This window comes from Moschus berezovskii, chromosome 27, assembly GCF_049115385.1.
Source record: "Moschus berezovskii isolate FMDL1 chromosome 27, NW_MosBer_1.0, whole genome shotgun sequence".
Lineage (NCBI taxonomy): Eukaryota > Metazoa > Chordata > Mammalia > Artiodactyla > Moschidae > Moschus > Moschus berezovskii.
The window spans coordinates 1,861,659-1,875,822 of NC_142486.1; the positions used below are offsets into that span (position 1 = coordinate 1,861,659).

The window sequence follows — 14,164 nt, forward strand, 5'->3', positions numbered from 1 at the left end:
GACAAAACGTGGTCCATTGGAGGAGGAAATGGCAACCTACTCCAGTATTCTTGCCAGGAGAATCCCATGAACAGTATGAAAGGGCAAAAAGATACGACACTGGAAAATGAGCCCCTCGGGTTGGAAGGTGTCCTGGGGAAGAGCAGAGGGCGGTTACTAATAGCTCCAGAAAGAATGAAGTGGCTGGGCCAAAGCGGAAACGATGCTCAGCTGTGGATGTGTCTGGTGGTGAAAGAGAGCTGGACCTTCAGAAGAAGGCTGAGCGCCAGAGAATTGATGCTTTCGAACTGTGGTGCTATAGAAGACTCTTGAGAGTCCCTCAGACTGCAAGGAGATCGAACCAATCGATCCTAAAGGAAATCAACCCTGAATGTTCATTGGGAGGACTGATGCTGAAGCTCCAATACTTTGGCCCCTGATGCAAAGAGCTGACTCATCAGAAAAGACCCTGATGCTGGGAAAGACTGAAGGCAGGAGGAGAAGGGGGTAGCACGGGATGAGATGGTCAGATAGCATCACCGGCTCGACGGACATGAATTTGAGCGAACTCTGGGAGAGGGTGGAGGCAGAGGACCATGGGGTCACAAAGAACTGGACACGACTTAGTGACTGAACAGCAATTGCTACTTTAGTCTTTAACTCTGCTTGATGTATGTATTACTGTGGTTGAAAGACAATAAAAAATAATATGTCAACAGTTGGAAATATGGGTCAGGTATTTAAGTATAAAGAATCAGTTACTCCATTCTCTGCACACTTACTATATTTTACTTTTTGTAAAACTTGTCAGACAGCTCACCCCTTCATAAATCAGATGCACTAGTGTGTGCAGGGCACTTCACAGATGCCACCTGCCTTAACCTCTGCAGGAGCTTGCTAAGGTGAGTTTTATTATCCCCATTTTATGATGAGGAAGTCGGATCAGAGTTAAATAACCTGGTGAGACCTCATACCAAGAAGATGCCAACACAACCCTTACCAACTGAGCATCATCTGATCTTAGTTAAACCAGCCACAATCACAGCTAACACTTAGGAAGCACAGCATCCAATCTAACCAGTCAGACTCCTCGCTTCCTGGGCTCCACATCCTCCTCTTTTTGCCGTATTCCCTCATTTTGCTGGAGCACATCCTCCAATACCTTCTAGGAAAAGGCACACGGCAGTTGCTGCAGGCAGACATTGCCTAAAGTCACGTGTGGACTTCCCTGGTGGTCCAGTGGTTATGACTCTGCCTTTCAATGCAGGGGGTGCAAGTTCAAATCCTGCTCAGGAAGCTAAGGTCCCAAATGCCTCACGGCCAAAAAAGCCCCCACATAAAACAGAAGTAGTATTGTAATAAATTCAACAAAGACTTTAAAATGGTCCACATCAAAAAAAAAATCAAAACGTAAAAAACAGCTCCAGATAGTTAGACATGGAAGCAACCTAGATGCCCACCAAACGATGAGCGGGTAAAGAAGCTGTGGTATATGCACAGTGGAAGACTGCTCAGCCATAAAAAGCATGCATCTGCGTCAGTTCTAACGCGGTGGATGAGCCCAGAGCCTGTCACAGCGTGACGTGAGTCAGAAAGAGAAAAATGAACACTGTGTACTAACGCAGATACGCGGACTCTAGAAAGATGGTGCTGATGGATCTATCCGCAGGGCAGCCACGGAGATGCAGACAAGTGAACAGACTTGTGGACGCAATGAGGGAAGGAGAGGGCGGGACGAATGGAGAGAGTGGCATGGAAACACACGCATTACCATGCGCAGAACAGCCAGCCAGGGGGATCTGCTGTGTGATGCAGGGAGCTCAGACCTGGAGCTCTGTGACAGCCTGGAGGGCGGGGAGGTGGGAGGGAGGCTCAGGAGGGAGGAGACACACGTATACCTACGGCTGATTCATGCTGACGTATGGCAGAAACCGAGACAAGTGTAAATCAGTTAAAAATAAGTAAGTTAGAGGACCGGACATGGAGCAATGGACGGGTTCCAAACAGGAAAAGCAGTGCACCAAGGCTGTATATTGTCACCCTGCTTATTTAACTTATATGCAGAGTACATCATGAGGAACGCTGGGCTGGAGGAAGCACAAGCTGGAATCAAGATTGCCAGGAGAAATATCAATAACCTCAGATACGCAGATGACAACACCCTTATGGCAGAAAGTGAAGAACTAAAGAGTCTCTTGAAAGTGAAAGAGGAGAGTGAAAAAGCTGGCTTAAAGCTCAACATTCAGAAAACGAAGATCATGGCATCTGGTCCCATCACTTCATGGCAAATAGATGGGGAAACTATGGACACAGTGGCTGACTTCACGTTTTTGGGCTCCAAAATCACTGTGGATGGTGACTGCAGCCATGAAATTAAAAGACGCTTACTCCTTGGAAGGAAAGTTATGACCAACAAAGAGGAGAGTGAAAAGGTTGGCTTGAAGCTCGACATTCAGAAAACAAAGATCATGGCATCTGGTCCCATCACTTCATGGGAAATAGGTGGAAAAACAGTGGAAACAGTGTCAGACTCTATTTTTTTTGGGCTCCAAAATCACTGTGGATGCCGATTGCAGCCATGAAATTAAAAGACGCTTGCTCCTTGGAAGGAAAGTTATGACCAACCTAGATAGTATATTAAAAAGCAGAGACATTACTTTGCCAACAAAGGTCCATCTAGTCAAGGCTATGGTTTTTCCAGTGGTCATGTATGGATGTGAGAGTTGGATTGTGAAGAAAGCTGATCGCTGAAGAATTGATGCTTTTGAACTGTGGTGTTGGAGAAGACTCTTGAGAGTCCCTTGGACTGCAAGGAGATCCAACCAGTCCATCCTAAAGGAGATCAGTCCTGGGTGCTCATTGGAAGGACTGATGTTGAAGCTGAAACTCCAATACTTTGGCCACCTCATGCGACGAGTTGACTCACTGGAAAAGACCCTCAAAAGATTGAGGGCAGGAGGAGAAGGGGACGACAGAGGATGAGATGGCTGGATGGCATCACCGACTCAATGGACATGGGTTTGGGTGGACTGAAGGAGTTGCTGATGGACAGGGAGGCCTGGTGTGCTGCGAATCATGGGGTCACAAAGAGTCGGGCACGACTGAGCGACTGAATTGAACTGAACTGAAGTTAGAGAAAAACGGTGCGTGTGGATGATGTCATGTAATGCAGCCACCCTGTGAGGCGGCTGCTACTACTGGCCCCGGCTTACAGAGGAGGAAACAGGCTCACGGGGCTCTGCTGCCTGGGCCGCGTCTGCTGCACCTCTGCGCCCCCCACACAACACACCTCCCTTCTCAGCACGGGACCTGATTCTTCAGAGGTGCTCAATATACATCTGTTGGGTGAAAAAATGCAAATCAGACCCTGAACAGAATAAACAACGAGGCTGCTACCACATCGAACGTCAAGCCCTTTGGAAAGAGGGACAGAAGCCTCTCCCTCTCTGCGAGCCGCCCCGGTGCAAAAGCTCTGCGATGGGAAGGGGTAGACAGTCAGCTAGATAAATGCGCCTCTGGTTAATTGATCTGCCTGGATGACTGGAACAAGAGGCTTGAGATGGAAGGTTTAATTATTCCAGTGAAACCTCCACTTCATTGAAAGGACTTCTGGCCAAAAAAAAGGAAAAAAAAGGCGCAGGGGTGGGGGAAGATTATTGAGAAGGATAATCTACTGCCTGGGAGATCGGGCTGGAGACATGGGGACACACCACACTGTCCATTAAGCTTTGAATTGAAAGCTTAATGGAAAATAACCAGAAGCAGCCCTTCCTGGGTCTCCTGCCCTGCGATTCCTTTCATTCTTGCAAAAACGGCCACTGAGAGAAGCAGCTAGAAAATTCCTCCTCAGGATCCTTCTCTGGCATCCCAGTTAACTTTTAACCTCTGTCTGTCTCAGCTCATTCAGCTGAAATATTGGGATGATAATACTTCCCATGAATTAACATGTGTACAGCAATCAGGAGAGCTTCGGTGATACATATTGTGAAAGCAGCAATTATCATTTTAAATTCACAGTGGAGTGGCAGACACTGCCAGCAGCCAACCCAATATCTATTCTCTCTCTCTTTTTAAATAATAAATAGCCCTTCAAATATATGTGTGTGTGATATATAGGCTTCCCTGATGGCTAGCAGGTGAAGAATCCACCCTCAATGCTGGAGACACAGGAGACACAAGTTCAATCCCTGGGTCAGGAAGATCCCCTGGAGGAGGAAATGGCAACCCACCCCAGTATTCTTGCCTGAAAAATTCCACGGACAGAGGAGCCTGGCAGGTTACAAAGTCTGGGGTCGTAAAGACATGACTGAGCCACTGATGTACACACACACACACACACACACACACACGGTTGCGCCGGGTTTTGGTTGTGGCATGTGGGATCCAGTTCCCTGACCAGGGATCGAACCCGGGTCCCCTGCCATTGAGAGCATGGAGTCTTAGCCACTGGACCACCACAGAAGTCTCTCCATTCTCTCTCTTATTAACAGAGCCCCAGTTTTGTTTGGAGCATTACTGTGCCCATCTTTAAGAACCCGCATTTCTAGCCTTCCTTGCAGCTAGAATTGTGGGTGTGTGACACAGTTCTGGCCAATGAGCTGTATGTAGAAGTTTCTGGAAGACACATCTGGGAAGGGTCTGGAGAGGGGGCAGAATCAGGTGAGGAGCACTTTTTGTTTGACCCTGTCTTCCTCCCTGGAATGCAGCTGCAATGCAAGGAAGCGGAGCAGCAATCTTGTGAGCATGAAGCTCACACTCAAACATGGCTGCAGAGCGTGCTAAAAGGACTTTGGGTCCAAGCTACCCTTTGAGTTCTTTGTTCATGAGAAGAATAAAATCCCTAGTACGTATAAAACTCTGATTTTGTTCCTATTAAAACTTGCAGTCAGCAATTGTTGCAGGAAACAATTGTCCTAGCAGATACACATAACAAACAAGATCCAAGCCTTTTGAGAAAATCACATAGCTTCCAGCCAGCCACAGACTTTTAAGTCTTACAGTCTGAGCCACTTCCTTATCTATTTGCTCCTGTTCCTTTTTCTCCCCCTAAATACAAACCCAGAGTGAGCACAAAGTCAATAAGGACTAAGCACTGCCCGTGCAGGAAGGCCTGTGGGGGGCAGACACAGTGAGGCTCGGAGGTCGGAGCACAGCCTGGGAAGCAGCAAGCTACACGGCACCGCGGAGGCGCACAGGCAGGATGATTGATTGGTCCCGCCCTCGGGTCCTGCCCCAAGCCCGGAGCCGCGCCCTCACCTTTCAGCCAATCTCTAGTCCTGTCTCCAGGCTCCGTGACACCCGCTGCAGTCCATCCCTTCTCTTTACTCCACGTTAGTTCATATGCAACACTCCCACCGCAAGTTACAGCAAAACTGCTCTGCCGTCATCCCAGGCTCGTCCTGTCCCGCAGCCCAGGGCCCTGCCCACCACCACCCGGCCCCCAGGCACTGTTTCCACCGGACGCTCATCGGGGTTCTCTACCCAGGTGACCGGGCAAAGGGCTCATGGCCTCTATAGAACAAGGAGGTCTCAGCTTGATAGCTTTGGGGAAAGCGGGGAGCATCTGTGGGTAGCCAGGATTTGGGGGTGGTGGGGGGATGCGGCAAGCACTGCCCCCCCGCAGGCCCTGCCTCACATCCAGACTTCTGCGGTGGCGTCTGACTGGCACCCAGCAGGGCAGAGCACTTGGGAAGGGCGCACACCTCCTGCACGACCGGAGGATACGCTTTGCCCTCGCCGCCCGCTCTCATTTTTATGCCACCGCTGCAGAAAAGCTTTTGTGAAAAGCGCAATTAGGAATGACAGATTTAAATTGTTCTGAAATGTGTATCAATTCATCACATTGGCTCTTTATGAGCATTCGCCCCGTCTGGATTCCAGAGCTTTGCACGCACAGCACAGTGAGAGCTCTGAGGGTCTCCGTGAGCCGCGGCTGGACACCCCTCTGCCAAACCCTAAGGGCAGCGTGCGGTCTGTCCCCCTCTCACTCCCGGGAGGCTCGGCCTTGCTCAGGGGCGGCCCGACGGTGGCCGAACAGTGTTCTCTCCTGTGGGCACCTTTCAGGCCTGGTCGGCAAGCCCGCCTCTGCCACGGGGGCTGTCAAGTCACAGAAACCACCGGCTGGTTCCAGTTCTGGAGCCCGCTGTGAGACCCCGAGCGTCCTCTAAGCTAAATTCTAGCACAGGAGAGGTGGGGGAACCACGAGCTCCTGTCCGGCCTGGGGTCCCGGGGAGGCGTCTGGAAGGGGCGGAAGCGGACCCGGGGCAGCCAGTCCTCAACGCGAGCTCTGGCCCGCGGAGGCCTGCAGCCGCGAGCCTCCCGGGCGGGCAGATAAGCGCGGAATGAGCCCAGAGGCCCGAGAACCTTCCAAGCGAAAACACCGGGTCCTGGCCTTTCGCGGGAAAGGCTACCAGCATCGTCAAGCAAGAGCCGCACTCGGAGAGCGGCCAGGACTGAGAATGGGGAGTTCCTGGCGTGCAGACGTGAATCTCCCCCTTTCTCCTCGGCCCGCCTCGCCCGGCTGCACGGGAATCCCTCGGGGGCCGGGGACAAGGGGACAGAGGCGGCCGGGCGGGCCGAGGCCTCTGGGCGCCTGCGGCGGCGAGAGGGAGCCGGGTAAGGGCTGCAGAGTTTGCTAACGGGAGTCCGTCCGCGCCGACCTGCGGCGCCCCAGGCACTCAGCCAGCCGCCCACCCACCTAGTGGTTCAACGGCATCGGGCGCCTCGGACGACGGAAGACCAAGAGAAGAGGCTCGGAGAAGGCTCAGAGACAAGTGAGGGTAAGGCGCGAGCACACAGTTAGGGCCGTCCAGAGCAGAGCAGGGAGGCGGAGAAAGAAACCTGAAGGGACGGCGGGAAGGAAACCGTGCAGATTCGCCGGAAGCAGGGGTGAGGGAAAGATGGGACCGGACGCAGCCGCCGGCTCTCATCAGGCGCGCCAGCCAGTCACGGCGCGGGCGCTGCAGGCCGCCCGAGCTGCTCAGGCCCAGTTACCTCCAGGGCCCAGAGCGCGGGCTGCACGCAGAGCGAGCTCGGGTCTCTCCCTGCTGCGCCTGTCAGACACCCTGAACACCTACTTAGGACCGATGCGGCGATCAATTCAAAATGCATTTCTGGTTGGGGGGCCGTCTGTTTCTTGAAATGTCATGGGGGACAGGTAAAGGCGGTAACACTCCTAAACACATTCCATGTGTTTGAAAATAAGCCTGCCGGCGACTTCAATCCGCCAGGTTAGCATCTAGAAAAACGCACATGTCAGGGTTTCCTATACGGGCGCAGGGCGGTGGTGGCGGGAGTGGTGGTAGGTGTTTTTTGCCTCCAGCTCTCTAAAATCCCCCATCGTCACCCGGGGAGAGCACCCACCGCTGGAATCAGGGAGGCCGGCCCGGCCGCGGCAGGGAGGCCAGCGGGAGGCTGGAGGCTCTGGTTTTCCCCAGCTGCACTGGGCTCCCAGTGGCTCTTTCTAGAAAGGCCTCCAGGGCTGGTCGAAAATGCCGGTGCAGGAAGCAGCAGACCAGGCTTTCATGTAGACCTCAGACTTCCGTGAACACCCCGAGGTGTGCGAGGCTTGAGGTCAGAACTGTACTTTCTCAGACCTCAGTCCCCTGGGCAGATTTCCAGGCAGCAGAGGAAAGCAAGGTTTGCGGGCTGGGGGAGAGTGACTCCTTCCACTCTCGGCTCAGGGAGCTGGGCGGCTGGGGTTCCATGGGCAAGCCCCCCACAGACATGGCTCCTGCCCTCCAGAGCTTAAAATACACTGTGCTTGAGGGTAGGAAGTGTCATGGGCCTCCTCCTCCCAAAGATGGGGGCTGGGGGGCAAAGGCTTGCAGGAATCCTACTCGAGTCAAATGAAAGGAGAGTCAAGCCCAGTAATCCTGGCACCAAGAGACAAAAGCAGCAACTCCTGCTTCCCTCTGTTCTCAGGCCGGGTCCCCAACTCCAGGATCTAATAATGCCTGATGCGCTGAGGTGGAGCTGATGTGACAATAACAAAGAAAAAAACACACAGTAAATGTAACGGACGTGAATCACCGTCCCCTCCCGGGTCTACGGAAAAATTGTCTTCCACAAAACCAGTCCCTGGTGCCAGAAAGTTTGGGGACTGCTATTCCAGAGGAAAGGATATGGTACTGGATTCTGCCATTTTCTGCTGTGTGGCCTCGGGCATATTGCTTAACACCTCTGAGTCCCCATTTCAGTTCAGTTCAGTTCAGTCGCTCAGTCGTGTCCGACTCTTTGTGACCCCATGAATCACAGCACGCCAGGCCTCCCTGTCCATCACCAACTCCCGGAGTTCACTCAAACTCATGTCCACAGAGTCGGTGATGCCATCCAGCCATCTCATTCTCTGTTGTCCCCGTCTCCTCCCGCCCCCAACCTTTCCCAGCATCAGAGTCTTTTCCAGTGAGTCAACTCGTCGCATAAGGTGGCCAAAGTATTGAAGTTTCAGCTTTAGCATCAGTCCTTCCAATGAACACCCAGGACTGGTCTCCTTTAGAATGGACTGGTTGGATCTCCTTGCAGTCCAAGGGACTCTCAAGCGTCTTCTCCAACACCACAGTTCAAAAGCATCAATTCTTTGGCGATCAGCTTTCTTCACAGTCCAACTCTCACATCCATACATGACCACGGAAAAAACCATAGCCTTGAGTAGACAGACCTTGGTTGGCAAAGTAATGTCTCTGCTTTTTAATATACTATCAAGGTTGGTCATAACTTTCCTTCCAAGGAGTAAGTGTCTTTTAATTTCATGGCTGCAATCAGCACCTGCAGTGATTTTGGAGCCCAAAAAAATAAAGTCTGACACTGTTTCCACTGTTTTTCCATCTATTTCCCATGAAGTGATGGGACCAGATGCTTACTCTTGTGTAAAACTGGACACAGGCTTCCCAGGTGGCTCAGTGGTAAAGAACCCGCCTGCCGATGCAGGAGATGCAGGTTCTATCCCTGGGTCAGGACAATCCCCTGAAGAAAGAAATGGCAACCCACTCCAGTATTCTTGCCTGGGAAATCCCACGGACAGAAGAGCCTGGCAGGCTACAATCCACGGGGTCACAAAAGAGTCAGACACGACCGAGTGACTAAACAATAACAACAAAACTGGACACAGCAGCTAAGTCTTAAGTTGCCGCAATGCACATGGAAGGCATTATTATTATTATTAGCTTCACTGGGCAGCACGCAGGATCTTAGCTCCCGGACCAGGGATCGAACCTGCACCCCCTGCATTTGAAGTGCAGTCTTAACCACTGGACCGCCAGGGAAGTCCCCCATACGAGGAACTTAATCTCATTAGTCCACACCTTTGGAAGTCCTCGGCAGACTCCAGGTGGAGAGCCACCTCTGCCCTGGCGTCCTGAATAATAACCTCCACACCAGACAGATTTTAGAGGAAACTAAAGACCTGTCCTCAGCCCTTCCACCTGGGTTTCTGATTTGTTCACACCCGGTGGTGTGAGCTGCTGTGTACCACATTGCTTACAACCCTCTGGGCAGGGTCACCTCCTACTTCCTTGTGCGCCCCCCGAGGGCTAGCAAGGATCTTTCACAAAGAGGCGTTTAATATTAACCAATTGATCGATTTCCGATGGATAAGCGCTGGCTCTCTGGTTATCTTTTCCTCCTTTCAGCGGAAAAGATCTTTCCCTTGCAGGGGTGGGGAGCTTTGCACATGACACCCAGCTGACGGGCTCACATGGGTTTCGCTGGGCCTGCAGTTTAGATCTAAGCGCCAATCCATCTTCTAGTCCCGATCAGTCGTGGACTGGAAGTCTAGAATATACCTCCCTCCAGCTTCTGACTTTGGGGTCAGAGGCGTCTTGTCACAAACCATGAAAACGCAGAAAAGCCACGGGTCCCCCATCCTGCCCCGAGAATGCTTCAGCTGCCTCCACTCTCCCCAACTCGATGTATCAGCGTGACGGCAACCCCCGCTTTTTTGCAATGGGCTGCTTCCCTGGGGCCCTCCCGGAGTCTGAAGGACACGGTGCATTTTCAAGGACATCCCATTCTAGCCACTGGGGCGGGGACTTCCCGGGTGGTCCAGTGGCTAAGACTCCACGCTCCCAATGCAGGGCGCCTGGGTTCAATCCCTGGTCAGGGAGCTAGATCCCAGTGCCACAACTGAGAGTTTGCGTGCCCCACCACACTCAATAAATAAATACTAAGAACGAACAAAAGCAAAACACAAGTTAGCCACTGGGGCGCTGGGCTTCCATTAGTGGAATCCTAACACTTTGAAAATGGACAACCCACCCGGGCCGGCATCTGGGGGCGGTGTCAGTCTAACATGTCACGTTCTCAGCGTGGGGGGTAACAGGAGATTTACAGAGACCTCCCCCCGGCTGACCCTTAGAAGGCGCGTTGCTGGATCAGCTGCATGACACATGCTGAGCTGCAGCGGGTGCCTGACACACCGTGGGTCAGAGGTGGTGTCCAGAACCCAGGAGGGCACAGAATGACTCAGTAAGAAAACCCACAGTGCACAGCGAGGGTGGAGCAGGCAGGTCTAGGAAGAGGCCGCTGCTGGTCGCACAGCTGGGGACTCTGTCCTCTGTGAGTCATGCGTGATGGATCAGTACGTAATTTAGACGACTCCAGGCCCACTCCTGGCGGGAAAGGAATTATCCAGGTACCAGTGCTGGAAAACTGCAGGACACAGCGGCGAGCTTTAGTTTTTAACTGTGCAGGAAAAACAAGAGACGTGCCTTACTCTTCAGCGCGTCTGAACAGGACTGAGTTAAGCCACGAACTGCAACCACCTCCCAATCCTTCTGGGACCAACGGCCCAGCATGGGGTGGCTCCAGACGCTGATCTGTTCAAGTTCCCCTTCCTTCCTGGGTCTCGTGGCAGCAACCCTATTTACTGGTGATATTTTTAGAAGAATACAGTGCGCTTGTCTCCACCGTTATTGCAACAATGGCGCTTCCACGCGAGGGAAGTGAAATTCTAACCAGATTTTCTATCCCAAGATGTTCTGCCAAAGAGACGGCGTGGGAGTAAGTTAGTTACAATGCATGCATGGAGCATCCACCATGTTGGGAGTGAAATAGGCTTGTACGTTCCATTAAGTGCCAGACTTCCGAGAGGGAGAGATGCTTAGAAAGGATCTCTCAATTCCAAATGAACCCCAAAATAAACAGCTCTCTCATGGAACGGGGACCCCTCCCTGCCTCCCACCTCCCTGCAGCCTCATTTCAATGAGCTCTCTGTTATTCCAGTTTCCTTTGGATCATCAAGGCTGGCTGTCATTGACTGCCAGAACGTCAGGAGCAGAATCACACGGCAGACTTCTCCCACCTGGCCCTCAAAGGGGTGGCACGGAGTTGTCCCGGCCAAGGGACAGAACTGCCCTGGGGGTAGGCAGGGCCACGGGCCATGTACTCTTGTCTCCCACTTACTTCTCCAGTCCTGGCAGCCTTGAAACCCCACCGCCAGTGACCCTTCAAAGGAAGACATCTTATACACACAATGGAATACTACTGCGCTATAAAAAGGGACAAAGTACCGATCCACGCCACACACGGACAAAAACAGCAAACGCATGGAACCGAGCAAAGAAACCAGACTCCAAAGGCCACATGCTGTGTTACGCGGTTGATACAAAAACTGCAGAATGGGGGCGATCCACACAGACGGAAAGCAGACTGGTGGCGGCCAGGGGCTGGGAGTGGGGCAGGAGGGGGTGGCCGCTGATTGGCACTGGGCTTTACCTGGGGGCGACGAGCACGGTTTGGAACTAGACAGAGGTGGCAGTGGCACATCGTGAATGTGCCAAACACTGCAGAACTGGTCACGTTAAAACGGTGGACTTGGTGATGCCCACGTCGCCTCGAATCAAAGCAAATCAATGAAAACAGCGACAATTTCTCGAGCACACACGAGGTACCAGGTCGACAACCAAGATTAACCGGAACCCATCAACAGCCCTGCGGAAGGCATCATCAATTCTGATGAAGAGATAAGGAAGCCGAGGCGGGGGTGGGGGGACACCCGGGCAGGTGGGGTGTCAGACAGACACGTGCTGTTACTCCCCCGGCGTTTCAAACCTCAGGCTCTGGAAGCCTGGGGATCGGAGGGGCAGACGATGAGAACCTCTGTGTCCAGGAAACGGGGAGAGAGGCAGAGGGAGGCGGGCGAGTGTAGGAAGAAGAGGCGGGACAGAGAAAAGGGAACAGGAACTCAGAACTTTATTTAGTAGCCGCAGGTGCGGGGTGAGAACAGGACAGAGAAACAAAGCAAGACGCGGCCGTCAAGGGAGGACAGTGGGCGGCGGGGGCGCCGGGCCGCGGGGAGGGCTGGGGGGGCATGCCGTCCTGGCCGGGAAGCAAGCCTGGCTCCCGACCCGGCCTCCCCGTCATCACACGCCTGCTCTGAAACCTCCCGAGACCGTGGGCACCTGGCACCCGAACCTGAGCGATTTCCTGTAATCCGGCTCACCTGTTTAAAAGCCACGCGCCAGCTCGAAACACACAAACGCTGAAGACTCACATTTTCCACGTCGGGAAGACAAGGTCGCAAAACACCTCCAAACACGCGGACCTTCCTCCCCAGGAGCTGGAGCCCGCCTCTCGAGGGACTGCTGTGTCAATGTGTCTCTGATTGAATTTGGCAGGGCTGGAGGCTGGAGGGTGTTTCTTTTTCACTTTCTCTGCCACCAGCCACCGGCAAACATGAGCCCGTGTTTTTTTTCTGACGTTTCATCCTTCCCACACGGTCGTGCTGGAAATAACTTGACCAAGTGTTTGAAAGGAACAGTGATGGCAATTTGGGAATCGTGACCCTCAGAGGTCACCTCCAGCTTCTCACCATGTACATGAAAGCTTATCAATCAGGTGCAAACCAGAAAGATTTTTTTTTTTGCCTGTGCCACATGACATAATCAACAATAATTAAGTAGCCATCAAATCTGCACCCAGACACTGTGCATGGGTATGAGCTTGAGAGACAAGTTTTTGTTTTAAATTATTTGCTGGGGCTTCCCAGGCAGCCTAGTGGTAAAGAACCTGCCTGCCAATGCAGGAGATGTAAGAGATATGGGTTCAATCCCTGGGTTGAGAAGGTCCCCTGGAAGAGGGCATAGCAACCCACTCCAGCATTCTTGCCTAGAGAATCCCACGGACAGAAGAGCCTTGAGGGCTACAGTCCAAAAGGTCGCAGAGTCAGATACGACTGAAGCGACTTAGCCCCACGCACATGAGTTCCTGTTTATTTTTGGCCAGGTTTTCGCTGGGTTTTTGTTGTTGGGCACAGGCTTTCTCTAGTTGCAGCGAGCGGGGGCTACTCTGCAGTTGCGGAGTTCAGGCTTCTCATTGAGGAGGCTTCCCCTGATGCAGAGCACAGGCTCTTAGGGTGCGTGGGCTTCAGTAGCTGTGGCTCATGGGCTTGGCTGCCCTGCAGCCCATGGAATCGTCCTGCACCAGGAATCGAACTTGTGTTCCCGGCATCGGCAGGTGGATTCTTAACCACTGGACCACCAAGGAAATCCCTAGGGACAAGTCCCGTCAGTAGAACACTGCTGCCTCTGTGATCACTTAACGAGCCCAGCCTTGCAAGCCGGCTGGGTTTCATCCGACAGGCGCTGACATTTCTGCATCTCAGGACGTTATCTGCTGTGTGGCAGACACATCCTTCTTTCTCATTTGAAAGGATGCCTCCACGATCCAGCTAACTCCCTCAAACCAGTGTGACCCCCAAAAGTAGACTCCAATCTCTAATAAGCCAAAGACCCCCAGGGGCTGCTGCAAAGCTTTCTTCCCCTCCCCCAGGACCCAGCAGATTCCTGAAGCTCTGCACGAGGAAACGGGGAACCTTCTGAGATGCATCCGGGAAGTTCTGTGAGGGCGACACCCCCGGGGGCCCGGTCCTCTGGCTCCCTCGGGACGCCATTCACCGCACATCACACCCTTCCTCCCCGGGTTCTGGATCAAAGGTCTCCCGCCCGCTCAGCTCTGCAGTCTCCCTCTCTCACTCCATTTTGCTTGCGGGCAGGGGCTGGACCCCCATGAGCGGTTGGCCAACGTTTAGCAAGAGGCTGGCTTCTCTGCACACGGAATCTTAACACACCTCGGAGGAACTGATTGAAAGGTGCTCCCAGGGGAGGGCAGGAACCCCAGGGAGGGCAAGGCGGTGGGGCTGTGAGCCGCAGATAAAGGCGAGGCCCCAGCTTCTGGGGACAGATGTTTG

At 53.1% G+C, this 14,164-nt stretch overlaps 1 protein-coding gene across 5 annotated transcripts in view; it reads right to left on the reverse strand.

Moving 5' to 3' along the window:
* The window catches only part of CARD11 (caspase recruitment domain family member 11), a 104,487-nt gene that overhangs the window by 42,284 nt on the left and 48,039 nt on the right, over positions 1-14,164 (reverse strand). The window lies entirely within an intron of this gene.